This window comes from Aulostomus chinensis, chromosome 9, assembly GCF_037954235.1.
Source record: "Aulostomus chinensis isolate RoL2024-O1b breed Wild chromosome 9, RoL_Achi_v1.0, whole genome shotgun sequence".
Lineage (NCBI taxonomy): Eukaryota > Metazoa > Chordata > Actinopteri > Syngnathiformes > Aulostomidae > Aulostomus > Aulostomus chinensis.
Window position 1 is genome coordinate 16,920,780 of NC_141328.1, and position 27,309 is coordinate 16,948,088.

At 43.3% G+C, this 27,309-nt stretch overlaps 22 non-coding genes across 22 annotated transcripts; 6 read left to right on the plus strand and 16 right to left on the minus strand.

Moving 5' to 3' along the window:
• Positions 1–12,463: 12,463 nt before the first annotated feature.
• Positions 12,464–12,534, plus strand: trnag-ccc (transfer RNA glycine (anticodon CCC)). Its single transcript has one exon. It is a non-coding gene; the product is annotated as a tRNA-Gly (tRNA).
• A 320-nt stretch (positions 12,535–12,854) lies between these two features.
• trnag-ccc (transfer RNA glycine (anticodon CCC)) lies at positions 12,855–12,925 on the plus strand. The gene has a single exon. It is a non-coding gene; the product is annotated as a tRNA-Gly (tRNA).
• Positions 12,926–15,123: 2,198 nt separating this feature from the next.
• On the minus strand, positions 15,124–15,194 carry trnag-ccc (transfer RNA glycine (anticodon CCC)). The gene has a single exon. It is a non-coding gene; the product is annotated as a tRNA-Gly (tRNA).
• A 303-nt stretch (positions 15,195–15,497) lies between these two features.
• trnag-ccc (transfer RNA glycine (anticodon CCC)) lies at positions 15,498–15,568 on the minus strand. Its single transcript has one exon. It is a non-coding gene; the product is annotated as a tRNA-Gly (tRNA).
• Positions 15,569–15,894: 326 nt separating this feature from the next.
• On the minus strand, positions 15,895–15,965 carry trnag-ccc (transfer RNA glycine (anticodon CCC)). Its single transcript has one exon. It is a non-coding gene; the product is annotated as a tRNA-Gly (tRNA).
• A 278-nt stretch (positions 15,966–16,243) lies between these two features.
• Positions 16,244–16,314, minus strand: trnag-ccc (transfer RNA glycine (anticodon CCC)). The gene has a single exon. It is a non-coding gene; the product is annotated as a tRNA-Gly (tRNA).
• Positions 16,315–16,617: 303 nt separating this feature from the next.
• Positions 16,618–16,688, minus strand: trnag-ccc (transfer RNA glycine (anticodon CCC)). The gene has a single exon. It is a non-coding gene; the product is annotated as a tRNA-Gly (tRNA).
• A 326-nt stretch (positions 16,689–17,014) lies between these two features.
• On the minus strand, positions 17,015–17,085 carry trnag-ccc (transfer RNA glycine (anticodon CCC)). Its single transcript has one exon. It is a non-coding gene; the product is annotated as a tRNA-Gly (tRNA).
• A 278-nt stretch (positions 17,086–17,363) lies between these two features.
• trnag-ccc (transfer RNA glycine (anticodon CCC)) lies at positions 17,364–17,434 on the minus strand. The gene has a single exon. It is a non-coding gene; the product is annotated as a tRNA-Gly (tRNA).
• A 302-nt stretch (positions 17,435–17,736) lies between these two features.
• trnag-ccc (transfer RNA glycine (anticodon CCC)) lies at positions 17,737–17,807 on the minus strand. The gene has a single exon. It is a non-coding gene; the product is annotated as a tRNA-Gly (tRNA).
• A 326-nt stretch (positions 17,808–18,133) lies between these two features.
• Positions 18,134–18,204, minus strand: trnag-ccc (transfer RNA glycine (anticodon CCC)). The gene has a single exon. It is a non-coding gene; the product is annotated as a tRNA-Gly (tRNA).
• Positions 18,205–19,211: 1,007 nt separating this feature from the next.
• On the plus strand, positions 19,212–19,282 carry trnag-ccc (transfer RNA glycine (anticodon CCC)). The gene has a single exon. It is a non-coding gene; the product is annotated as a tRNA-Gly (tRNA).
• Positions 19,283–20,086: 804 nt separating this feature from the next.
• Positions 20,087–20,157, plus strand: trnag-ccc (transfer RNA glycine (anticodon CCC)). Its single transcript has one exon. It is a non-coding gene; the product is annotated as a tRNA-Gly (tRNA).
• Positions 20,158–20,476: 319 nt separating this feature from the next.
• Positions 20,477–20,547, plus strand: trnag-ccc (transfer RNA glycine (anticodon CCC)). Its single transcript has one exon. It is a non-coding gene; the product is annotated as a tRNA-Gly (tRNA).
• A 304-nt stretch (positions 20,548–20,851) lies between these two features.
• Positions 20,852–20,922, plus strand: trnag-ccc (transfer RNA glycine (anticodon CCC)). The gene has a single exon. It is a non-coding gene; the product is annotated as a tRNA-Gly (tRNA).
• A 590-nt stretch (positions 20,923–21,512) lies between these two features.
• On the minus strand, positions 21,513–21,583 carry trnag-ccc (transfer RNA glycine (anticodon CCC)). The gene has a single exon. It is a non-coding gene; the product is annotated as a tRNA-Gly (tRNA).
• Positions 21,584–22,106: 523 nt separating this feature from the next.
• trnag-ccc (transfer RNA glycine (anticodon CCC)) lies at positions 22,107–22,177 on the minus strand. The gene has a single exon. It is a non-coding gene; the product is annotated as a tRNA-Gly (tRNA).
• A 525-nt stretch (positions 22,178–22,702) lies between these two features.
• Positions 22,703–22,773, minus strand: trnag-ccc (transfer RNA glycine (anticodon CCC)). Its single transcript has one exon. It is a non-coding gene; the product is annotated as a tRNA-Gly (tRNA).
• Positions 22,774–24,177: 1,404 nt separating this feature from the next.
• trnag-ccc (transfer RNA glycine (anticodon CCC)) lies at positions 24,178–24,248 on the minus strand. The gene has a single exon. It is a non-coding gene; the product is annotated as a tRNA-Gly (tRNA).
• Positions 24,249–24,771: 523 nt separating this feature from the next.
• trnag-ccc (transfer RNA glycine (anticodon CCC)) lies at positions 24,772–24,842 on the minus strand. Its single transcript has one exon. It is a non-coding gene; the product is annotated as a tRNA-Gly (tRNA).
• Positions 24,843–25,367: 525 nt separating this feature from the next.
• On the minus strand, positions 25,368–25,438 carry trnag-ccc (transfer RNA glycine (anticodon CCC)). The gene has a single exon. It is a non-coding gene; the product is annotated as a tRNA-Gly (tRNA).
• Positions 25,439–26,061: 623 nt separating this feature from the next.
• trnag-ccc (transfer RNA glycine (anticodon CCC)) lies at positions 26,062–26,132 on the minus strand. Its single transcript has one exon. It is a non-coding gene; the product is annotated as a tRNA-Gly (tRNA).
• Between the last annotated feature and the right edge of the window lie 1,177 nt (positions 26,133–27,309).

Here is a 27,309-nt window from a genome sequence, read left to right on the forward strand (position 1 = left end):
TTAGCATGCTAAAATGCTAAAATTAAATGGTCATCATGGTAAATATTAAACCAGCTTGCCATCAGCACGCAGGATGTTTGCACGTTTACTGAAGTTCACCGCATAAGATGTTAGCGTTGATTTCTTTGCTCGTGATGTGAGTTGGTTACATTGGCTACAGCTGTTTTCATCTGATCAACCCATCCGTCACATGTTCAGTACGCATTCGAACCAGACCGGCAATATTGTTTTGCAGAGGTACGGCACCAGCTAGAGGACACTGCTGGTTCAAAACAACAATGGTGGCTCCTTAAGAGGTTAGCTTAAATGCTACTATAGCTTCATTTTATGTCAGAAAGAAAAGGAAAGAATGCGACCGAAGGCTTCTACATCAGTTTTTTGATCTGATTGGTTGAAGTTAGGTGAACACACTGATCGACAGGTGATGCAAGCGTTACCCTTTTCAGGTAAGATCAGACCTAAGAAAGGGGCAGCACGGTGGTGCAGTGGTTAGCACTGTTGCCTCACAGCAAGAAGGTTCAAGGTTCGAGCCCTGTTGTTCTCCCTGTTCCTGTGTGGGTTCTCTCTGGTACTCCAGCTTCCTCCCACAGTCCAAAGACATCAAGAGAGGATGAGGCTGATTGATAATCTAAATTGACTGTAGGTGTGACTGTGAGTGTGAATGGTTGTCTGTCTCTATGTGTTGGCCCTGTGATGGACTGGTGACCTGTCCAGGGTGAACCCCACCTCACAAGTCTGCTGGGATAGGCTCCAGCCCCCACAACCCTTCACAGAATATGCAGTAGAAAATGGATGGAAGGATGAACCTTAAGAAGACAAAAATAAAAATTGCATAGAAAATACAACAGAAAAAAAACGACATGTATCAATTGAGAGAGCCGTTTATAAAGTGCTTTAGCATCCGTAAAGGTGACATAAAGGTGTCAAGTGTATACAGCCTGATGCATACAACACACACCCAACAACATTTTGCGTATTTGCCCATGTGATAAATCTTAGACTGCTGCAAAACTATTGCAAAAACAAGGAGTACACATCCTGCATTCATGGGCACATTCATGAGGATAAGATGGCAGCCACGTCTTCTCTCAGTCACCTCAAAAAACAACCCAAAAAACATCTCAAATTCTCTCACTTCTTTCACACCTGCTCATAAAGTCACAGCGCTTTAATAAGCAGTTGAACGAGGGATTAAGGAAAGCCTAAAGAAACGTGTGAATCCGTGTATGACCGGTTAAGAAATGGCAGGACAATGGAAGTTGGACATACTATCTGCATTGTATGACAGTTAGTCTGAGATGGGGATTTTTCATTCAGTTGGAGGTTAGATCAACAAAAGCGCTGCCAGTCACATGATGTGTGTTTGACAGCCATAGGCAGCTAAACTCCATGTCTGAACCGCTGATTGCTACTGTGGAGCTGCTGGCCGGAGGCTTTCTTGGCTGTAGAGGGACAATGTGAATTCCCCAGCAAATGGTTACAAAATCCCTGTTTTGCAGCTCTGAGGCAACGTGTCCTGGAATCAGATTCTACTCGACTTTTTGATTGTATTTTCCTAACTCACAGACTTCAGTGATTTTTATTCATTTCTTCCCTTCCTGTCCTCCCTCACAACCACCTGACTGAAAAGAGAGCGAGAGAAAGAGAAAGAGAGAGCAAAGTATTGCGGGGGGATCTTATCCTCAGCCTGCAGGGAACATCTGTGTAGTGTTACAGGAGCAACTGTTATTGTGACAGTCCAGTAGACCTGATCCCAGATTTGAACTCACACAGTCCAAAAACAGAAGGAAATGAAAATGAAAGAGAACGTCGGTCATCGAATGTCCGGTTAAACCGATTTTTTTTTTTTTTTTTTTAATTTCGAGGGGGTCAAAGTTCAAAGGGCAAATTCACTGTTGTCACACATGTGCTTGATATCTGCCCCATTCTTTCCGACGCGATATCTCTGGAACGCCTCAAGGACATTTCTCAACATTTTCCACAACATTAACTGGGACTAAGGGATGAAGTGAAAATATTTTTGGAGGTCAAAGGTCACTGTAACCTAGGGAAGGCAAGGCAAGTGGATTATTTCAACCTAGAATGAAAACAATATCTTATATCTAAGATAGAGATATATATATATATATATATATATATATATATATATATATATATATATATATATATATTCGTACAAAATCAAATGGGACACACAGATGACCTGAAAAAAATGTTGATGTTTAAAGGTCAAGGTTATTGTGACTGTAGTTTCCATCGCATGTACTTGAGGTTGACAATAAAATAAGAATTTTGTCATATCATATATCCTGATATCATGATTGCAGAACCGGCTTGTAATACTGTGATATTAGTTTTAGTCCCGGTGAGTCACCCTTGCTTCCAAAGGTGGCCAACCAAACAATTTGCCCAGAATATTCTCACTGTGTTGAGTTCTCATCCCACAAACACACTTTAACTGAAGTTTATGAGGATGATTAGGAGGATTGTGCTGCTCTCACTGTGTGAGTTTTTGCTGAACGTACACGTGCAAAGTGAGTGCGATGCATGGAATGTCAGCTTTTCAGAACGATGCATGTTGAAGCACTCCAGACTTGTCCTTGGATATAGATAATGATGTTTGAGACTAATTTCATCTCCAAACTGAGTGATAATCCAAACGTAAAATAACACTTGAGAAGGAATTCATTTTCTGAGTGTCTCTCAGACTTCACACTCTACTTTGTAAGCAAGCTAAATTATTGACAATATCTCTTCTGCACCATCTGTCTTTAAGAGTCTTGATGGGGTTCCCGTGAGGAAACCTGTGTGTGTGTGTGTGTGTGTGTGTGTGTGTGTGTGTGTGAGAGAGAGAGAGAGAGAGAGAGAGAGATTGTGTATAAATCTGCTGCATGTTTGACGTGTGTGTGTTAGGAAATGTTCCATTTTGCTGTGCCTGACTACCTCGGTGTTGCGAAACATCCACAGACCAAACTCGACTTGCACAAGCATCTCTTAATGTAACACTCACACTCACGATATCCAGTCATAATGCTTGTTTATCATGCCACGTCATCCTGTGCTCTTCTCATCTGTGGGATGATACACCTCAGTATTCCACACATTAGAGTCCCAACTTGCAAAAATGTTTTTTTTTCTTTTTTAATTCTCTGGTGTGTAATGTTCTGCTAGAGCTGGTTGCATTGGAACATTTTTGCCATTTTTCCATTTTATAATTAAAAGAGGTTAAATCAAACATTGTTTTCAAAGGTTCCCTGTACGCTGGCAACACATACTGATTAGGACAAATGTGTAGTCTGTGGTACACAGAACGTATACTACTGCAAAATCTGCAGTATGACACCTGGATGTCTTATTAATTCCGAAAAGTGATTGCGGAGACTTTAACCTTGGAGCACATAATCTTTGTTCAATGACTGTTATTATGGCACTTCATCAAGTTTTTATTATCTTGCAGCTGAAAACACATTTCAAATATGTGATAGGTTTATCAAATGGATCCCTATTTGGAAATTTTATCTGACGTTCTCGGGAGATGAGAGGAGTGGCTGGAGGAATGATGCCGACTGGGGGTCTTGGTACCAGCAGCCCAGCTTCAGAGATGACTGGGGGGTCGATGTCTGTGGCCTGATCAGTGAGAGCAGGTTTATGCCAGTAGCCCTTGGAAGATGGCACAAATATAAAGTGATTACAACTGATATTGACAAGACTGGAACAGTGACAAGGATCCGGTTTGTGAATTTCATGGACAGGGTCTCGAGACATAGTCGTGGATATGAGGGGTTGCAGTTCGGTCAGCTGAAGATTGTCTGTTTCATCCAGATGAGTTTATCTCAATGACATCATCGGTCTGTGACATTCGGCTCTCACTTGATCGGTTGGCCGCAGACTGTGAAGCAGCTGGGATGGGGATCAGCACTCCTAAATCTAAGGCCATGACTCTCAGCAGGAAGTCAGTTGATTGTCCACTTTGAGGAAGGAATGAATCCTTACCCCACGTGTAAGAGTCCAAGTTTCTCTGGGTTTGGATGTCAAGCGAGTTGACCGTTTTGAGGGGCACCTGAATCTTGTTCAGACTGTTTGCAGTCTGCTCTGTGGAGTGATGACTGCTGGTGAGAGGCAGGTGTGTCTGATCTCCAAGATCAGGTCCAGAAGTGCAAAGTCTTTATAAAGCCCTGCAACCCTGCATGTGATTTTCTTGCTGTTGCTTTGACAGAGCTAGAGACAGCAACGTCGTGTCCTGGTTATTCCGTTCTGGTCCCTGTTTGTATCAGCCCTCATTTTCCTCATGTTCAAAGTGGTCTTCTAACCCTTCCCTTTTTAGTTCTCTCTCCTCCTCCACCTGATTGGCAGGTAGTCTTTTTTGGGGGGGTTATTTCCCCTTTCTGGTTTCTTTGAGTTGTATTACCCCTCACCCCTGTGATAACCATTTAGTGGTAACCCCTATAGGATTAGTTTGTGATCCCCTTCCCAGTCTCACTCCCCATTCCCCCTGAAAGGATTAGTGACCGAACAACATAATATTGATGTTAAGGAAAATACTGCCTCCTTTACAGAACACTTGCCAGTTTTGCCTTCACCTATACCTTATATGACAGCTCAACAAGCGCCTCCACAGCCAAATCCCAGACCATGAACCCAAAATGACGATTCCTCTCCGCTACAATGGGCATCCAGGAAAATGCGGAGGCGTCATTACTGCTTTTGAGCTACAACCGGTCATCTTTTATTCTGAACAAGCCAGGGTGGGCTACATCACATGACTCTTCTCTGATAAGGCTCTTTGTCGGCACACAACCCTCTAGGAGAAGCAGACTGCTGTCCGTGCAGAGTCTGAGCTTATTCCGGCTGAAATGAGGACAGTTTTTCACCATGACATAAGTGGTCAGGATGCAGCTAGACGCCTGATTAGGTTACATCAGGGTTTAATTAGCGTTGCACTAGCTGACTTTTAGATTCTGCGGCTTCACAGCTGAGATGGGGTGGAACACAGAAGCTTTGACAACCACCTTCATCCATGCCTAAACAGAAAAAAGTTAAAGAAGAATTTCCCTCTTGTTGTGTTACCAACTGGTTTTGATATATTAATTCCCTTAATTTAATTGGCTCTTCTAAAATGATAATCGCACAACGAAAAGCGAGCTGAGCCCAAAGGCAAAGCTTTTGATCTAATGATCAGTCTTCGCTCCTACTCTCACCTATGGTCATGAAATATGGTCATAACTGAAAGAACAAGACTGCAGATACAAGAAGCCCAAATGGGTTTCCTTAGGTGAGTGGCTGGCGTCTTGTTCAAGAATATAAGAAGTTCAGTCATCAGTGAGGGAGTGAGTAGAAATGCAACTCCTTTTGCTGGAGCCTATCCCTGCTGCCTTCAGGCAAGAAGCGAGGACCCTTGACAGGTCACCAGTCCATAGCGAGGCCAACACATGTAGACAGACGACCATTCACACTCACAGCCACACCTACGGTCAATTTAGAGAATCAATCAGCCTCGTCCCCTCTTGATGTCTTTGGACTGTGGGAGGAAGCTGGAGTACCAGAGAGAACCCACACAGGAACGGGGAGAACATGGAGACTCCACACAGAAAGACCCCGTGTTCGTATCAGGGCTCCAACTTGGAACCTTTTTGCTGTGAGGCGAGAGTGCTGACCACTGCACCACCATGCCGCCCCTGACTAGCAGTTGGTAAAGGTCTCATTTTTCTCCTCTTAGCTCTATCCATTAACACCCTCTATCTCCTCTTTTGCCTAGGGCATAAATAAGAAGTCCAAGCTAACATCTTGTACTTGATGGCAGTGCTACAAGCTGGCAGGAGATTCATGCCTGGTCAGCTCATGCAGGAACAGATACACACAGCTTGAGGGCAGAATGAAAGAACTATTCTGCTCAGTCAGTGTACCATCAAAATGATGTGGAAACTCAGTTTAAGCTGAAAAAAAATGCTGCCTTATATTTGTTTAAAGGGTGAAGACATAGCATGTTATCATCTTGGTGCGAAGCAGCTTCAGCAAGAAGGGTGGAAGCCAGAACTGACAAATGCAGGTGTGGTGTCATTACAGTTCAACACATGACCGGTACAGTTATGAACCATTAACTAGCTCATCCACAGAACTGGCTCAGTGTTGATCTTGCAGGTTTCCACAGGCAGCACTGGGCGTTGGACCGAGCTTAATCACAGCTAAGTCACTGTAAAATGATGATTCTTCCTGCTTTTGTGTGACGGTTACTGCCAGGCACAAACACTTAGTCAGAAACACACAGGCACAATCAAACACACTGGAGGTATTGTTGAGTCAGACCTGCTCTCTCCTGTCACATTAGCCTCATTCCATTTTTAACTCTCATCCTCTGTTTTTCAGTTTATCTCTTCCCTGTGTATCTATATCCTCCCCGTTTTTAATGCAATCATTCACTTTTTCTACAGATCGTTGCCTTATTTGTAACATTTATTAGCAGTGCTGGAGCAAACAGACACCCTGGGAAGCTCAGTGTGTTTTTTTATGAAGATCTTTTACAATAGCATTGCAACAGTTTAAACAATCCGACATTAAATGCCTCCTGAAGTGAAAGTGAAACTCATTTTGGAAGACGGCGTGTGGTGTTTGGATGAATTCTGTGATGCCACTGACAAACTGAGATTTTTCTACAACACTGAGGACGTTCTATAGAAGCATTTGCAATGGGAATACGATGGAATAGTCGCACACACGTGCGTCAATCCCCCTCATGTGCTACTGGAGCCAATACAGCAATTGGTCATGGAGCATCATAGAGAGAAAGAGTGTGTGTGTGCGTGTGTGTTTGTGTGTGTGTGTGTGTGTATCAGCGTGTTGACCATTGGACCACAGCTGGCAGTCACCAGTACAGTGAGACCATCATAAGCAGCTGTCATTTGAACTAAACTGAACTGTGGGAAAGTATGTAACAGACTGTAACCAGCCAAGTGCAGTACAGCGTGTTCTTGCCAGTTATGATGAAGTGAGTTAGATAACTGAGGAAAAAACAACACGCTTTTCCACAGAATCTGGATAAACTTTTACAGTTGCGTTTTTTTGAAAATTAAACCAGAATGTCAATCACCATCCCGATGATACATCCAAGAATGACCAGAATTTGTGAATTAAACCCAAAAGAGGAACCACATATTCAGGGGATTTCCAAACAACCACAGTCAAGGACAAACACGAACACAATATCATTTACCACCTGTTTGTGTGCGCATTCACATGAAAGAGGAGGAGCCAGCACTAGATGACCAATCAGAAACATGAAACGGAGGGGTGGGGAGCTGCGTATTTGGTCTGGGTCTCAAGCAAGTTCCATTTTATGTGCTCCAAGTCTCAAACAAGGTCTTACTCATTTGGTCAAGGTTTCAAGCAACTTCCAGGTTATTCGGGCCCAGTCCAAAGTTATTTGGCCCAGGTCCCAATCAAGTCCCAAAATTTTGCTCCTCTCAGGCAAGTCAGCTGCTGCAAGAAACTTTGAAGTAAATGCACCTCTCTGATTATGACTTCCCTTGATTATTTTATGCCGTATTTGAATCGTTAAACACAAATAATTTGAGTCATCGTGCCTCAAGTGGTGAGTCTTGAGCTTCTAAGTAGATCCGCGTCCAGCTAACTATGACTTGAGTCCACAGACGCAGAAACAAGGTTCTTAAGCCATGTGAATTACAGTCTCATCTGCAACAACATTCGAACAAACTAAAGCTGCCTTTTATTTCTTACTCCCAGCTCTGCTCCCATCTTCATCTTTCTATCCTCCCTCTTCACTGATCCGAGGAGCTTTTCAGGGAGTCAAAACCCCACTCTAATTACAAATGCACAATGTAGCCCACTTTTGGCTTCAGTTAATGCTCCATAAAACTGCCTCCGTAAGGCTGTGGAGCTTATACTCGGCTGCTCAATGAGGCTGCTTGTCACTCTTTTGTTTCAGTCGAGCAGCAGTACATCACACAGGCAAACACACAAACAAATGGCTTTCTATGTTGTGTCAACTTGAATGTACACGCATCCAACGCATACATCCTATGTGCTTAATAGCAAACTTTTACCAACAAAGACAGGTATCATTTGCTTTGGCATGTAAAACACACTCTGATGATGGCAGCGCTTTTGAAAGAGTGAAAGTGGCATGCAGTACACAGTGAACTAAAGATGCTCTGTTGGATCAAAGCAGTTTGAGCTGCAGCATCCGATCACTTACAGACTGTGTAAGCATTGTCTCACATTCAATATGTGTGTGATGTGACAACACTGACTGGTGTGCCTTCAAGAATCTGCTCTGGCAAATGACAATTTTTCAGGATCTTTAAAGTGATTTAGAGGGCTGTCGTGGCAGTTTGTCACACAGACTTTATTCTATTTTAACACACAGCCTTCTTTTCATCTTCCATGCAAGACTGCATAGCATAAACACAGCCAGAAGCTTGTTACCCAATTATAAGAGAGCAGAGAGAGACCGTGAAATAAGTGGAGCAATTTTCAACGTGAAATAACCTGGCGATCCAGCATGAAATCTCCCTGATATATAGGTTACTGTCGGAAAGGTTGTACTGTCTCATCCTCTCCCATCTCACCACTCATCTTGCAGAAGATGTGAGCCTGGATTAATATTTCACCATTGTTGTACAAGGGATTTGTGTGTGTGGATGTGTGTGTGTGTGTGTGTGTGTGTGTGTGAGACAGAGAGAGAGAGAGATTCATCAGTGCAGCATGGTTGCATCTACTGTGCTGAATGTCTGCCTGATTGCTTCTGCAAATGCCTTAGTGAGCTTGTGTGTGTGCTCGAATGTGCTCGCGTGCACACCTCGTTTATGAGGCCACCTCAGTGTACCAGGTCAAAGATCACTGTCGTTTTCTAGATAACATATGACGGACCTTACTGGCCTCCCTCTTTCCAGCAGGACATAAACCCCGCTGATTCTACTTCCAAATGCACTTAAAGTTTTGCATTTCATGGTGTTGTAACTTTGGTAACATTCCAGTATTCCGTCCATGTGTAGTCTGTTTGCTTTGATTGTCCTTGAAACACATCCGCATTGCTGTATGGCGAGTTCCATTATTTGGACCACATATAAAAAGGTACTTGTTAATATAAAATACCACATAGGAGGCCTAGATCAGTACAATTGCTCCCAGATGCACAGCCGTCTCCATCATTGTGAAGTTTTGGAAGTTTGAAAACAGTCCTAGAGCTGACAACAACCAGGTACCACCCACGTCCTGGCATCTGCAACTCCCACGGTGAAGCCTAGAGACAGTAGTATCACTTTTGGTCAAATGGTTCAGAATGGTGTCATTCTAATGGCTTCCTGATTTATCAATAAAAATCTTTTTTTTCACTGTACTTAATGATGGAATGGTGGAAGCTGAGAGTGTGATCACCGCCGCTTACTCACGTCAAATCATTTCACACACACACACACACACACACTCCCTCCTACTCACCCAGCGGCTCAAAGCTTGTCGCTACACTGCCGTCTTAAACAGGACGCACATCTCAGCACACACAACAGCTGCAACAAACAATTAGGGTTCACCACACACGCCCCGGAAGTTAGAAAAACAAACCCAGACTAGGTTCAACTCGGAGCACCAGAGCAGCCTGCCTCTGGAGCAACTCCTCATTGGGAACAGTTTCAGCTGTTTTGTTGGGTTGAGCCAGTTTGACCGAATGGTTCAAGTCCAAGTGGGCCAGCTTAAGATGGTCTACTGAAACGTACTGTAGTCTGGCTTGTCACCAGTGTCCAGCAGGACAGTCTTTTCAGCAGTCTCCAGGACACGAAACAGCCGGTCCATAAGGGGACCAAGAACGCTCCCATGGCAGACAAATGCTCTTACTGATTGCCAGAACATTGTGCTATGACATGGACACTGGTACAAACACCCTGGCGCTGTCGAGAAGTGCAGACCGAGGGGCCAATGATAAAACTCCTCACAAACCTGCAATTGCTGGCAAAAAAAAACCCACCTCGGCATGATGAGGATTGGATAGGGTTTGTAATGAGGCTGAATCCGGGCTCACCTCAGAGGATGGAATGGTGATTGAAATTTAGCATGTCCTAAGCTCCAGCCAAGATCTCACCATGGATGAGAATGGAAAAACCCGCCACAGCCTCCACACTTTTCTGGGGAGGGGAACCACCTCATCTTTACCGATGCTGCAAAGTAAGAAGAAGATATTTCCATCATGACCTCTGAAAAGAGTTGTATAGTTAATTCAGAATGTTCCTGAGTAACACAGAGTTACAGCAACGGTATCAGAATGGAAGATGTTGCATTCATGTTAGCAATCGTATCTCAGTGGCTCAGTGACATGTTTTTATTTTTTCCCCTCTTGTATTTCAAATCCAGAGAGACGTCATCTCATGGTCATTCATGGCATCAAAACTGCATCACTGAGTCAAACATATCAGTGTAACACTTCAGAATATTTATTTGTGAGTCGTAAACACTGATATTGTTAAGTGTGTATTGCTTTTCTCTCAAAAATTGCCAGGCGGTAATTGAGCATTTCTCGTCCTCCGGCTCTATAATGGGCTTGTCATGCTGTGCTACTCAATGCATCTTCAAAAGGAACCAACTCTCAGTGGCTCAGAGGCGAGGGCTGTAAACTAGGTCGCCAGAATGTGCCAAGGAATTCTGCAAGACAGGAAAGAAAGTTTGTGTGTGTCTGTGTGTGCTGAGGGGGTGGGTAAAATAGTGCATTATTAAGGTGTAATGGCCTGGGCCTGAGTGAATGCTTCTGGTTTGATTTATTTGGGTCTGGGGAGACACTGTTTTAAAAATGCCATGAGGGCGTTCATTTATTTAACATCCGTAGCATGTTTGATTTTGAAAGTTATGTAAAACTAAGGCGCAGTTGATGGAAATCATGAGGAGGATTTAGGTGGGAGAAAACAGGGCAGAGTTTTCTTCTACCTGCACCCTCAGCTCACGTCATGGTCGGCGGTCAGCTAAGAGCAGGTTTTAATCTCCGAGACCTTGTGCACCACAGTAGAAATGCACTAGCTAACTGTATGTGGGAGGTGGGGAGATAATGATGATGGTATTCCCCCGTCTTCATCCGTTTTTGTCCCCTCCATAAGAGGTGTCACACCATTAGAAGCCCCCTCTCGTTCCCTGCTAATGCTAGTGGTTAGACGGGCACACAAGTGTGTGTGTGTGTGTGTGTGTGTGTGTGTGTGTGTGTGTGTGTGCTGCTAATGGTATGAGACAGGGGGTTGTTGCATACAAAGATAATAGCCCCGCTGAGTGCCAGTCAGACCTGGGAAGCTTTTACGTTTGGCGAGGTGAGATCCCACGAGCATTTTCAACATCTTACTGTCAAACAGAGAACAAAAACTGCAGCTACGTGCAGGCGCGTCTATTTTTGTGTACGTGAGTGATAGGCGCCCCAACAAAGAAAGTCGCTACCACAGTAGCATCTTTGAGCTGGTGTGTAAAAATGTGGCAAACTGGTTCCTACAACTCAACCACAATTCTCCATTAAAGCTCCAGCTTGCATGTTAGTCATGAAATATGTAAAGAAAGACTGTAAGCAGTTTTGTCATAAGCCTAGCCCTTCATGTGCGTGCCTGAATTCACAGCTGTAGATGGTGTGTGGGTATGGGTGTGGGTGTGTGTGTGTGCGTGTGTGTGTGGGTATGTGTGTAGAATGTGTGGAACTAAATAATACAGAGGCAGTGGCTTTCTGAGATGAGGCTACTTGGAAAGAGTAGCAGCTGTAGCTTCTCTGAACATGGTTCTGCTGGCGTGTGCATACAGTGTGTACATACTTGGACCTGCCTGTGCATGCAGTTTGACTGACACTGTGACCCACTGAGAGTTATTAATACACTTAGCAAACTTTAAATAGTAAAATGTATGGAAGACAACAGGTGGAATTTACTTTATTTGTTGGAAATAAAATGTATGGTCCCGAGAGCTCACTGAAATGCTAACTGTTCGGGGATGTCTCACATTAAAAGAACATGCTACCATTATGATTAATACGCTTTGACCATTGATGTGCAAACTGACCTTCCTGCTACCATTCCTTTTGCTCAGCTAACTAGTTGTTCACTGGGGGTTTCAGCTCCCTGATGCAGAATAGAAGAGAAGGCTCTGGGGAGGATGGACAATAACCAGATTTCCCCCAAAAATTGCTGTGTTCCTTTAGGTGTAATTAGATACTCTGACTGCATCTTGCAGCTGGATTTGAGAGATTATAAAAGAGATTGCGAGATTATGTGCTTGTGTCCTCACCAATGTAATTCGGTCAGTCAGCATCCTTTGGGAAGACAGGGGCATATGTGTGTGAATATACATAAATATAGCTCTCTCTCTCTCTCTCTCTCTCTCTCTCTCTCTCTCTCTCTCTCTCTCTCTCTCTCTCTCTCTCTCTCTCTCTCTTCTCTCTCTCTCTCTCTCTCTCTCTCTCTCTCTCTTTATATATATATATATGTATATATATATAGCACTGTTAGTGTAGTGGTATCATACAAGACTCCCATTCTTGTGACCTGGGTTCGATTCCCAGGCAGTGCATTTGTGTCACCATGATTTACCTCGGCCAGGGTATCCTGTTGAGTCTTAACGCCCACTTTCTGGATGAGGATGTCAGTAGAACCTACGACTACGTCTTCTCATCATCAAGTCTGCAGAATGCTGTTCATTCACTCCTGTGTGTACCTCAAACACATTATTTCCTTTCATACTCTTTTGTTGTTTACTTGTTTTATGTTGGTTGCTCGTTTTCTTAATTTTATTGTTAACATGATTGAAATAAAGACAATTTATCAAACAATCAATCAATCGATCAAAGGGTAAGGCTGTTGAAAAGTGGAAGTGGCAGAGGACTGCCCCCAGCACTGTTAGTGTAGTGGTATCATACAAGACTCCCATTCTTGTGACCTGGGTTCGATTCCCAGGCAGTGCATTCATGTTCTCATGATTTACCTCTGCCAGGATATCCTGTTGAGTCCAAAACTTCCACTTTCTGGATGAGGATGTCAGTGGAACCTGCTAAGATGTCTTTTCATCATCAAGTCTGCAAAATGCAGTTCATTCACTCCTGTGTGGTTTCTTTGGCCAGAACAGAAAAAAACAACACAAAAAAGGCTAGCAAAATGCTAACTTTACCTCTTCTGTTTGAGCATGAGGATGCAATTGCTCCTCCCCCCCCCCCCCACGACCCTTAATGGGTATAGAAAGTAGATGGATGGATGCACACAAATGTAAGTATGTATATATATATATATATATATATATATATGTGTGTGTGTGTGTGGGTGTGGGATTGAGTTCTTGGCTCTGCTATTCTTTCAGGCAGTTTTTGAGCTTTTTCTTTTTTCTTTTTTCTTTTTAGTATAATCTAAGTGTAGGACCTTCATCTGTGTGTTTCACTGCTGCCTGGCTCAGACAGAGATAGCTGAGCACCCAAAAGTACTCTTTCCAAATGGAACAGCACAGACCCCCTCTGGAAGTGGATCTTGTGGGTTTGTCATTGTCCTCTCTGGCTACAAACTGGCTCAGTGGTGAAGAGGGAAAAAAAAACCCCACTAAGGATTTAAAATAAGGCATGCATCAGTGTAAGTCCATTGCATGATGTGGCAGTGATGATCTTCAATGCTTGTTTTTAGGTCTGTTTCTGTAAGAAGGTGGATCCTGCTCGCAAACAGCATATACTACAATATAAATTACCCCACACGTATCACAAATATCACTAGTTATCCATAAACAAATGCCAGCAGACATGTTTTTCAGTATATATAGTCGAGTGGTTGTCGAGTGTATCTTGTGAAACAAAACATAGAAATCTCTCTTCTTCTTTTTTTTGCAAGCCACAGATCAATGATACAAAACCTGAGGTAACTTTGACTTTTGTTTGGGGGGGGGGGGGGGGGGCTGGTGATGATGACTTTAGGGTTGCTCTGCCAATGACCTATTAAAATACATCATCCTTGTGGCGTGATATTGGATGTGGACATGATGTGCATGCAGTTATGCAGATGACACCGGTTATTTAGTCCCTCAGTTTGGCCCGGGTCACATTTGCATTCACACACAAATGAAAGAAGGTGGGCGCATGATGCTAGACCACCTCTGATTGTGGTCTGAGTTTACATGTTAACAGGTCCTCAGTGCATCCCATGTGTGTTCACAACTATACTTAGAGCTAATCCCTTGGAGGATGCATCTCCATTACGGAGACAGGGCCGCAGTGCTCCTCAGCTTGAAAGAACCAAGTAGCCTAAAAAGAAAGAGACAGAGGGTCTTCTGTATGACCACTCCAAATGTGAATAAATGCATACAGAATGAGACATATTTCTAAATTAGATTTGCGCTGAAAAGTTCTGTCGTACATGTCTAACAATGTGTGTGTGCCACGCCCCTGGCTACAACTGATCTTCATGCCTTTTTACTTATAAAAGTAAGTATTTTCCACTTTAAAGTCCCACAAAATGTAAAATTTAAGATATTGTTCAGAACAATAAAAAACAAATGTAGCTGTTCAGGTTTGGCTCATCAGCCACTGAAATACATGTGGTCATGCAGAATTTACTGGTAGAGGGACAAATATGTACCCTGTTTGCATGGTTTTAACAGAACTGCCTGTGGTTAAAGGCTCAAAAGGAGCCCAAAAAAAAGAGGGACGCTCTTGTGGTTGCTCATGCGGGAAATCTCATGTGAGAAGGAGAAGCCTCAAATATGACCAATTAATAAAATGGCCTGCAAGTTCGCAGATATTACAGCTCATATTTCAGCAGTTCATATGATGCATGAAAATGGGAGAAAATGAAGGCATCTAAAAGAAGAGTGGAGTGAGAATGTGCTTCAAATGGGGAGGAGGAGAATAAATCTGCCAGGAAGTGGATAACATCTCCACGGCGTTCCTTAGCTTTTTACTTTAGCAAAAGAAGAGCGCATTCCGTATGGTTATAAAAGTTACTTCACCAAAAAAGTCTCTCAAATTCTAACAAATGGGTGTCTTGAACTCACAAAAAATGTAATGTCCCTCCAGAATGCAGAAAGAGCCAGCCATGTATATTTACCGAGAAGCTGATGCTACTGGTGGCCAACAACAGATACATCTGGTTCAACTGAGCTCATCTGTTTTGAAAACAAAAACTACAATGCACTGCCTGGGAATTGAACCCAGGTCACAAGAATGGGAGTCTTGTATGATACCACTACACTAACAGTGCTGACATGTAGTTGTGTCAGGTATTGGAAATCCAATGTTGACTGTATGACCTGTGCTGACCTGAGCAACAGAGCAAGAGGAGCAATTGCATCCTCATGCTCAAACAGAAGAGGTAAAGTTAGCATTTTGCTAGCCTTTTTTTTCGGTCCAGTACAGAGAAACCACACAGGAGTGAATGAACTGCATTTTGCAGACTTGATGATGAAAAGACATCTTAGCAGGTCCTACTGACATCCTCATCCAGAAAGTGGAAGTTTTGGACTCAACAGCATATCCTGGCAGAGGTAAATCATGAGAAAATGTATGCACTGCCTGGGAATCGAACCCAGGTCACAAGAATGGGAGTCTTATATGATACCACTACACTAACAGTGCTGCGGGCAGTGTTTTGACACTTCCAATAGCACTTTTCCACAGCCTTACCCTTTGATCGATTGATTGATTGTTTGATAAATTGTCTTTATTTCAATCATGTTAACAATAAAATTAAGAAAACAAGCAACCAACATAAAACAAGTAAACAACAAAACAGTATGAAATGAAATAATGTGTTTGAGGTACACACAGGAGTGAATGAACAGCATTCTGCAGACTTGATGATGAGAAGACGTAGTCAAAGGTTCTACTGACATCCTCATCCATAAAGTGGGCGTTAAGACTCAACAGGATAACCTGTCCGAGGTAAATCATGGTGACACAAATGCACTGCCTGGGAATCAAACCCAGGTCACAAGAATGGGAGTCTTGTATGATACCACTACACTAACAGTGCTGGTGGCAAGTGTGTTATGAAGGGGGTTTATGTTGAGTGATAAGTGAAGCTGGAGGGAAGAAGAACAGGAAGTGCGCTAATATTGTAACACCTTACTTTTACCTTCTCCCGTCAGTACCACACTATGGAGCAGCGCTTCTGCTGAAGTGGTTTCAAACAAGAGAGGCTGTATCTTTGCAGAACTCACATGATGGAGCTGAAAACATCCTTGTAGGTTCCACTGGAGACTTCAAGTCCACTGTACCTCAACAAGGACCTGTAACCTAGGGTAACATGAATGCACTGCCTGGGAATCGAACCCAGGTCACAAGAATGGGAATCTTGTATGATACCACTACACTAACAGTGCTGACATGCAGTTGTGTCAGGTATTGGAAATCCAATGTTGACTGTATAACCTGTGTTGACCTGAGCAACAGAGCAAGAGGAGCAATTGCATCCTCATGCTCAAACAGAAGAGGTAAAGTTAGCATTTTGCTAGCCTTTTTTTTCGGTCCAGTACAGAGAAACCACACAGGAGTGAATGAACTGCATTTTGCAGACTTGATGATGAAAAGACATCTTAGCAGGTCCTACTGACATCCTCATCCAGAAAGTGGAAGTTTTGGACTCAACAGCATATCCTGGCAGAGGTAAATCATGAGAAAATGTATGCACTGCCTGGGAATCGAACCCAGGTCACAAGAATGGGAGTCTTATATGATACCACTACACTAACAGTGCTGCGGGCAGTGTTTTGACACTTCCAATAGCACTTTTCCACAGCCTTACCCTTTGATCGATTGATTGATTGTTTGATAAATTGTCTTTATTTCAATCATGTTAACAATAAAATTAAGAAAACAAGCAACCAACATAAAACAAGTAAACAACAAAACAGTATGAAATGAAATAATGTGTTTGAGGTACACACAGGAGTGAATGAACAGCATTCTGCAGACTTGATGATGAGAAGACGTAGTCGAAGGTTCTACTGACATCCTCATCCATAAAGTGGGCGTTAAGACTCAACAGGATACCCTGGCCGAGGTAAATCATGGTGACACAAATGCACTGCCTGGGAATCAAACCTAGGTCACAAGAATGGGAGTCTTGTATGATACCACTACACTAACAGTGCTGGTGGCAAGTGTGTTATGAAGGGGGTTTATGTTGAGTGATAAGTGAAGCTGGAGGGAAGAAGAACAGGAAGTGCGCTAATATTGTAACACCTTACTTTTACCTTCTCCCGTCAGTACCACACTATGGAGCAGCGCTTCTGCTGAAGTGGTTTCAAACAAGAGAGGCTGTATCTTTGCAGAACTCACATGATGGAGCTGAAAACATCCTTGTAGGTTCCACTGGAGACTTCAAGTCCACTGTACCTCAACAAGGACCTGTAACCTAGGGTAACATGAATGCACTGCCTGGGAATCGAACCCAGGTCACAAGAATGGGAATCTTGTATGATACCACTACACTAACAGTGCTGACATGCAGTTGTGTCAGGTATTGGAAATCCAATGTTGACTGTATAACCTGTGTTGACCTGAGCAACAGAGCAAGAGAAGCAATTGCATCCTCATGCTCAGACAGAAGAGGTAAAGTTAGCATTTTGCTAGCCTTTTTTTTCGGTCCAGTACAGAGAAACCACACAGGAGTGAATGAAGTGCATTCTGCAGACTTGATGATGAGAAGACATCTTCCCAGGTTCAACTGACATCCTCATCCAGAAAGTGGACGTTAGGACTCAACAGGATATCCTGGCTGAGGTAAATCATGAGAAAAGGAATGCACTGCCTGGGAATCGAACCCAGGTCACAAGAATGGGAATCTTGTATGATACCACTACACTAACAGTGCTGGGGTCAATGTTCTGACACTTCCAAAAGCACTTTTCCACAGCCTTACCCTTTGATCGATTGATTGATTGTTTGATTAATTGTCTTTATTTCAATCATGTTAACAATAAAATTAAGAAAACAAGCAACCAACATAAAACAAGGAAACAACAAAACAGTACGAAAGGAAATAATGTGTTTGAGGTACACACAGGAGTGAATGAACAGCATTCTGCAGACTTGATGATGAGAAGACGTAGTCATAGGTTCTACTGACATCCTCATCCAGAAGGTGGGCGTTAAGACTCAACAGGATGACCTGGCCGAGGTAAATCATGGTGACACAAATGCACTGCCTGGGAATCGAACCCAGGTCACAAGAATGGGAGTCTTGTATGATACCACTACACTAACAGTGCCAATGTGAGGTCACAGCAGGGACTGGAAATGCAAAGTTTACTGCATGTCAGTTGAAGAGGAAAGGCTTTTCTGCAATGGGAATGAATGTCATCACCATTCACTCCTGGGTCAACACAGTACACACAGGTGTTCAAATCCTCGTTAGGGATTTCAGCAGCTACGTTGGGTTTTATTGTCACGAGATAGGGAATCTTGTGTGATACCAGGACAGTAGGGCTGCTCAAAAGTGTGGTACAGACAGTGGCAGTTGCCTGTGCAACAGAGCAAGAGGAGCAATTGCATCCTCATGTTCAAACACAGGAGGTAAAGTTAGCATTTTGCTAGCCTTTTTTTGGTGTTGTTGTTTCTTTTCTGGCCAAAGAAACCACACAGGAGTGAATGAACTGCATTTTGCAGACTCGATGATGAGAAGACATCTTAGCAGGTTCTACTGACATCCTCATTCAGAAAGTGGATGTTAGGACACCCTGGCAGAGGTGAATCATGGGGACACAAATGCACTGCCTGGGAATCGAACCCAGGTCACAAGGGGTGCCAGGGTGTCCTAACATCTGCTTTCTGAGTGAGGATGTCAGTCGAACCTGCTAAGATGTCTTCTCATCATCAAGTCTGCAAAATGCAGTTCATTCACTCCTGTGTGGTTTCTTTGGCCAGAAAAGAAACAACAACACCAAAAAAAGGCTCGCAAAATGCTAACTTTACCTCCTGTGTTTGAACATGAGGATGCAATTGCTCCTCTTGCTCTGTTGCACAGGCAACTGCCACTGTCTATACCACACTTTTGAGCAGCCCTACTGTCCTGGTATCACACAAGATTCCCTATCTTGTGACAATAAAACCCAATGTAGCTGCTGAAATCCCTAACGAGGATTTGAACACCTGTGTGTACTGTGTTGACCCAGGAGTGAATGGTGATGACATTCATTCCCATTGCAGAAAAGCCTTTGCTCTTCAACTGACATGCAGTAAACTTTGCGTTTCCAGTCCCTGCTGTGACCTCACATTGGCACTGTTAGTGTAGTGGTATCATACAAGACTCCCATTCTTGTGACCTGGGTTCGATTCCCAGGCAGTGCATTCATTTTCTCATGATTTACCTCAGCCAGGATATCCTGTTGAGTCCGCAATCAAGTCTGCAAAAATACAGTCTCTCTTGTTTGAAACCACTTCAGCAGAAGCACTGCTCCATAGTGTGGTACTGACTGGAGAAGGTAAAAGTAAGGTGTTACAATATTAGCACACTGCCTGTTCTTCTTCCCTCCAGCTTCACTTATCACTCAACATAGATCCCCTTCACATCAGACTTGCCACCAGCACTGTTAGTGTAGTGGTATCATACAAGATTCTGGTTTTTGTGCCCTGGGTTCAGTTCCCAGGCAGCACTTTTGTGTCACCATGATTTACCTCCGCCAGGGTGTCCTCACATCCACTTTCTGAATGAGGATGTCAGTAGAACCTGCTAAGATGTCTTCTCATCATCGAGTCTGCAAAATGCAGTTCATTCACTCCTGTGTGGTTTCTTTGGCCAGAAAAGAAACAACAACACCAAAAAAAGGCTAGCAAAATGCTAACTTTACCTCCTGTGTTTGAACATGAGGATGCAATTGCTCCTCTTGCTCTGTTGCACAGGCAACTGCCACTGTCTGTACCACACTTTTGAGCAGCCCTACTGTCCTGGTATCACACAAGATTCCCTATCTCGTGACAATAAAACCCAACGTAGCTGCTGAAATCCCTAACGAGGATTTGAACACCTGTGTGTACTGTGTTGACCCAGGAGTGAATGGTGATGACATTCATTCCCATTGCAGAAAAGCCTTTCCTCTTCAACTGACATGCAGTAAACTTTGCGTTTCCAGTCCCTGCTGTGACCTCACATCGGCACTGTTAGTGTAGTGGTATCATACAAGACTCCCATTCTTGTGACCTGGGTTCGATTCCCAGGCAGTGCAATTGTGTTCTCATGAATTATCTCGGCCAGGATGTCCTGTTGAGTGTTAACGCCCACTTTCTGGATGAGGATGTCAGGAGAACCTACAACTATGTCTTCTCATCATCAAGTCTGCAGAATGCTGCTCATTCACTCCTGTGTGTACCTCATACACATTATTTCCTTTCTACTGTTTTGTTGTTTACTTGTTTTATGTTGGTTACTCGTTTTCTTAATTTTATTGTTAACATGATTGAAATAAAGACAATTTATCAAACAATTTATCAATCCATCAAAGGGTAAGGCTTTGGAAAAGTGGAAGTGGCAGAGGACTGCCCCCAGCACTGTTAGTGTAGTGGTATCATACAAGATTCCCATTCTTGTGACCTGGGTTCGATTCCCAGGCAGTGCATTCATTTTCTCATGATTTACCTCAGCCAGGATATCCTGTTGAGTCCTAACGTCCACTTTCTGGATGAGGATGTCAGTTGAACCTGGGAAGATGTCTTCTCATCATCAAGTCTGCAGAATGCACTTCATTCACTCCTGTGTGGTTTCTCTGTACTGGACCGGAAAAAAAAAGGCTAGCAAAATGCTAACTTTACCTCTTCTGTTTGAGCATGAGGATGCAATTGCTCCTCTTGCTCTGTTGCTCAGGTCAGCACAGGTCATACAGTCAACATTGCATTTCCAATACCTGACACAACCATGTGTCAGCACTGTTAGTGTAGTGGTATCATGCAAGACTCCCATTCTTGTGACCTGGGTTCGATTCCCAGGCGGTGCATTCATGTAACCATAGGCTGCAGGTCCTTGTTGAGGTATGGTGGACTTGAAGACTCCAGTGGAACCTACAAGGATGTTTTCAGCTCCAACATGTGAGCTCTGCAAAAATACAGCCTCTCTTGTTTGAAACCACTTCAGCAGAAGCGCTGCTCCATAGTGTGGCACTGACGGGATAAGGTAAAAGTAAGGTGTTACGATATTAGCACACTGCCTGTTCTTCCTCCCTCCAGCTTCACTTATCACTCAACATAAATCCCCTTCACATGTGGCACAAAAACCGGAATCTTGTATGATACCACTACACTACCAGTCCTGGTGGCAAGTGTGATATGAAGGGGATTTATGTTGAGTGATAAGTGAAGCTGGAGGGAAGAAGAACAGGCAGTGTGCTAATATCGTAACACCTTACTTTTACCTTCTCCCGTCAGTGCCACACTATGGAGCAGCGCTTCTGCTGAAGTGGTTTCAAACAAGAGAGGCTGTATTTTTGCAGAGCTCACATGATGGAGCTGAAAACATCCTTGTAGGTTCCACTGGAGTCTTCAAGTCCACCATACCTCAACAAGGACCTGCAGCCTATGGCTACATGAATGCACCGCCTGGGAATCGAACCCAGGTCACAAGAATGGGAGTCTTGTATGATACCACTACACTAACAGTGCTGACACATGGTTGTGTCAGGTATTGGAAATGCAATGTTGACTGTATGACCTGTGCTGACCTGAGCAACAGAGCAAGAGGAGCAATTGCATCCTCATGCTCAAACAGAAGAGGTTAAGTTAGCATTTTGCTAGCCTTTTTTGTGTTGTTGTTTTTTTCTGTTCTGGCCAAAGAAACCACACAGGAGTGAATGAACTGCATTTTGCAGACTTGATGATGACAAGACATCTTAGCACACAGGTGTCAAACTGGTCCAGGAAAGGGCCGTGTGGCTGCAGGTTTTCATTGCAACCGAGGAAAAGCAACACCTGAATCAACTTAAATCAATCAAGCTGTGTCAACATGGCTCATTGGTTGGATCAGGTGTTGCTTTTGCTTGGTTGGAATGAAAACCTGCAGCCACACGGCCCTTTACTGGATCAGTTTGACACCCCTGTTAGCAGGTTCAACTGACATCCTCATCCAGAAAGTGGACATTAGGACTCAACAGGATATCCTGGCAGAGGTAAATCATTCGAACATGAATGCACTGCCTGGGAATCGAACCCAGGACACAAGAATGGGAGTCTTGTATGATACCACTACACTAATAGTGCTGATGTGAGGTCAAATCAGGGATTGGAAATGCAAAGTTTACTGCATGTCATTTGAAGCGCAAAGGCTTTTCTGCAATGGGAATGAATGTCATCACCATTCACTCCTGGGTCAACACAGTACACACAGGTGTTCAAATCCTCGTTAGGGATTTCAGCAGCTACATTGGGTTTTATTGTCACAAGATAGGGAATCTTGTGTGATACCAGGACAGTAGGGCTGCTCAAAAGTGTGGTTCAGACAGTGGCAGTTGCCTGTGCAACAGAGCAAGAGGAGCAATTGCATCCTCATGCTCAAACAGAAGAGGTAAAGTTAGCATTTTGCCAGCCTTTTTTTTGTGTTGTTTTTCCTATAATCAGCTGATTCTACTGAAGCACAATTAATATGTGCTGGAACGATAAAGTGATGATGATCATCAGTGTTAGCTTATGTAGCATGTCTGAAAGACATAAGTGGGCTTGCTTTTCTTTTCTGGAAGTTAGGACTCAACAGGATACCCTGGCTGAGGTAAGTCATGGTGACATAGATGCACTGCCTGGGAATCGAACCCAGGTCACAAGAATGGGAGTCTTGTATGATACCACTACACTAACAGTGCTGACACATGGTTGTGTCAGGTATTGGAAATGCAATGTTGACTGTATGACCTGTGCTGACCTGAGCAACAGAGCAAGAGGAGCAATTGCATCCTCATGCTCAAACAGAAGAGGTAAAGTTAGCATTTTGCTAGCCTTCTTTGTGTTGTTGTTTTTTTTACTGTTCTGGCCAAAGAAACCACACAGGAGTGAATGAACTGCATTTTGCAGACTTGATGATGAAAAGACATCTTTGCAGGTTAAACTGACATCCTCATCCAGAAAGTGGATGTTAGGACTCAACAGGATATCCTGGCAGAGGTAAATCATGGTGAAACAAAGGCACTGCCTGGGAATCTTGTATGATACCACTACACTAACAGTGCTGGTGGCAAGTGTGTTATGAAGGGGATTTATGTTGAGTGATAAGTGAAGCTGGAGGGAAGAAGAACAGGAAGTGTGCTAATATTGTAACACCTTACTTTTCCCTTCTCCCGTCAGTACCACACTATGGAGCAGCGCTTCTGCTGAAGTGGTTTCAAACAAGAGAGGCCATATTTTTGCAGAACTCACATGATGGAGCTGAAAACATCCTTGTAGGTTCCACTGGAGACTTCAAGTCCACCATACCTCAACAAGGACCTGTAGCCTATGGTAACATGAACGCAGCACCTGGGAATTGAACCCAGGTCACAAGAATGGGAACCTTGTTTGAAACCACTACACTAACAGCGCTCTGCCACTTCCAAGAGCACTTTTCCACAGCCTTACCGTTTGATTGATTGATTGTTTGATTAATTGATTGATTTTCTCTATTTCAATCATGTTAACAATAAAATTAAGAAAACGAGCAAACAACATAATACAAGCAAACAACAAAACAGTACGAAAGGAAATAATGTGCTTCACGTACAAAAGGGGGTGGGAGAAGTACAAACTTATCTAGACCAACCCCTGGACTCAATTATGTTCATTTTTTAAGGCTGAGTTATATATTTTATTAATATTTACATACATGGATAGGACATTTTGTTACTTTCATTACGTACAATTTGCAGGGCTCTCACGTGTCTGGTATTGCACTGCCTGGGAATCGAACCCTGGTCACAAGATTGGGAATCTTGCATGATACCACTACACTAACAGTCCTGGTGGCAAGTGTGATATGAAGGGGATTTATGTTGAGTGATAAGTGAAGCTGGAGGGAAGAAGAACAGGCAGTGTGCTAATATCGTAACACCTTACTTTTACCGTCTCCCGTCAGTGCCACACTATGGAGCAGCGCTTCTGCTGAAGTGGTTTCAAACAAGAGAGGCTGTATTTTTGCAGAGCTCACATGATGGAGCTGAAAACATCCTTGTAGGTTCCACTGGAGTCTTCAAGTCCACCATACCACAACAAGGACCTGCAGCCCATGGTTACATGAATGCACCGCCTGGGAATTGAACCCAGGTCACAAGAATGGGAGTCTTGTATGATACCACTACACTAACAGTGCTGACACATGGTTGTGTCAGGTATTGGAAATGCAATGTTGACTGTATGACCTGTGCTGACCTGAGCAACAGAGCAAGAGGAGCAATATCATCCTCATGCTCAAACAGAAGAGGTTAAGTTAGCATTTTGCTAGCCTTTTTTGTGTTGTTGTTTTTTTCTGTTCTGGCCCTAGAAACCACACAGGAGTGAATGAACTGCATTTTGCAGACTTGATGATGACAAGACATCTTAGCACACAGGTGTCAAACTGGTCCAGTAAAGGGCCGTGTGGCTGCAGGTTTTCATTGCAACCGAGGAAAAGCAACACCTGAATCTACTTAAATCAATCAAGCTGTGTCCACATGGCTCATTGGTTAGATCAGGTGTTGCTTTTGCTTGGTTGGAATGAAAACCTGCAGCCACACGGCCCTTTACTGGATCAGTTTGACACCCCTGTTAGCAGGTTCAACTGACATCCTCATCCAGAAAGTGGACATTAGGACTCAACAGGATATCCTGGCAGAGGTAAATCATTCAAACATGAATGCACTGCCTGGGAATCGAACCCAGGTCACAAGAATGGGAGTCTTGTATGATACCACTACACTAATAGTGCTGATGTGAGGTCAAATCAGGGATTGGAAATGCAAAGTTTACTGCATGTCATTTGAAGCGCAAAGGCTTTTCTGCAATGGGAATGAATGTCATCACCATTCACTCCTGGGTCAACACAGTACACACAGGTGTTCAAATCCTCGTTAGGGATTTCAGCAGCTACATTGGGTTTTATTGTCACAAGATAGGGAATCTTGTGTGATACCAGGACAGTAGGGCTGCTCAAAAGTGTGGTTCAGACAGTGGCAGTTGCCTGTGCAACAGAGCAAGAGGAGCAATTGCATCCTCATGTTCAAACACGGGAGGTAAAGTTAGCATTTTGCTAGCCTTTTTTGGTGTTGTTTTTTCCTATAATCAGCTGATTCTACTGAAGCACAATTAATATGTGCTGGAACGATAAAGTGATGATGATCATCAGTGTTAGCTTATGTAGCATGTCTGAAAGACACAAGTGGGCTTGCTTTTCTTTTCTGGAAGTTAGGACTCAACAGGATATCCTGGCTGAGGTAAGTCATGGTAACACAGATGCACTGCCTGGGAATCGAACCCAGGTCACAAGAATGGGAGTCTTGTAGGATACCACTACACTAACAGTGCTGACATGTGGTGGAGTCAGGTATTGGAAATGCAATGTTGACTGTATGACCTGTGCTGACCTGAGCAACAGAGCAAGAGGAGCAATTGCATCCTCATGCTCAAACAGAAGAGGTAAAGTTAGCATTTTGCTAACCTTCTTTGTGTTGTTGTTTTTTTTTACTGTTCTGGCCAAAGAAACCACACAGGAGTGAATGAACTGCATTTTGCAGACTTGATGATGAAAAGACATCTTAGCAGGTTAAACTGAAGTCTTGTATGAAACCACTACACTAACAGCGCTCTGCCACTTCCAAGAGCACTTTTCCACAGCCTTACCCTTTGATTGATTGATTGTTTGATTAATTGATTGATTTTCTCTATTTCAATCATGTTAACAATAAAATTAAGAAAACGAGCAAACAACATAATACAAGCAAACAACAAAACAGTACGAAAGGAAATAATGTGCTTCACGTACAAAAGGGGGTAGGGAGAAGTACAAACTTATCTAGACCAACCCCTGGACTCAATTATGTTCATCTTTTAAGGCTGAGTTATATATTTTATTAATATTTACATACATGGATAGGACATTTTGTTACTTTCATTACGTACAATTTGCAGGGCTCTCACGTGTCTGGCAATGCACTGCCTGGGAATCGAACCCAGGTCACAAGAATGGGAATCTTGTATGATACCACTACACTAACAGTGCTGACAGGAATTAATGTGAAGGTCATTTAGACACGGCGAAGGGGTTAAATGAGGCCCCAAGCAACAAAGAAAATTTCTCTTCAGTAATTCTGTTTCCATTCATCCGTGTTACACCTACAAAAGTTGCTGAGTCATATCAGCCTTTTCCCCACACATACTCACAACTTCTGGCTTTTGTCTCCAATGAACACGGTCAGCATCCACTCCTGACGCTACAGAGGGGTATTTACCGGCAGTGACTCTGATCAGTATTCTGGCACTTTTAGAAATCCCACATGTGATAAGCATTGAGGGATGGACTATCAAGGACAAGCAGTAGCACTCATATGTGATTCAGATTAGACATAGGGTTTCAACAAAGATGCACTGCCCGGGAATCGAACCCAGGTCACAAAAATGGGAATCTTGTATGATACTACTACACTAACAGTGCTTCCTACTTGCGCACCCTAGCATGATGGACATGAAGAAAATAAAGAGAAGGCAGGTGACACGTTCTCACGTAGTGAGTTATTGTAAAAAAGTAAATAAATAAATCAACATGAATTAATAATCAAACCTTTGTTGGTAACTAATTGATATAAGTGGATTATGTGTTGTTTTCTGTTTGAGCGCTAGCATGCTAGCAACCCCCAAGGATACCACTACTACTACTACACCAGCAGCACTGCTGCAATGATTTGTCTGGCAGTGTAAGCTGCCTGCTATGAATATGACTGTCTGGCCTGAAGGCAAATCTGAGAGGGCCCAGCTCCTCAAATACAGAAGACTTTGAAATCATGTTACGATGGCAGTGGTTGATGATTGGCAGCATCGACCACCGGCCCAAGCATATGGGATACATAGATGATAATAAAATGCATGCACTGCCTGGGAATTGAACCCACAAGAACGGGGAATTTTGCATGTGTGCTAGCAAAAAGTCTGCCCTGATGGATATTGAGTTGAAGAGTCACAATAGCAGGGCAGATTCAATGCCAGGCTTAAAAAAAAAGAGTTGCCAGCCATCACCAGGATTTGTGAACATTTTCACTCATCTTTAAAGACGAAATAAGAGGACAAAAACAAACCTTTTGTGCTCTCCATTGAGTTAGCACAGCATGTTTGAGCTGTCAATCAACGTCTGTCTGTCCTCACCGGAGTCTGTTTACAAAAGTGGGGACCGAGACATTAAACTT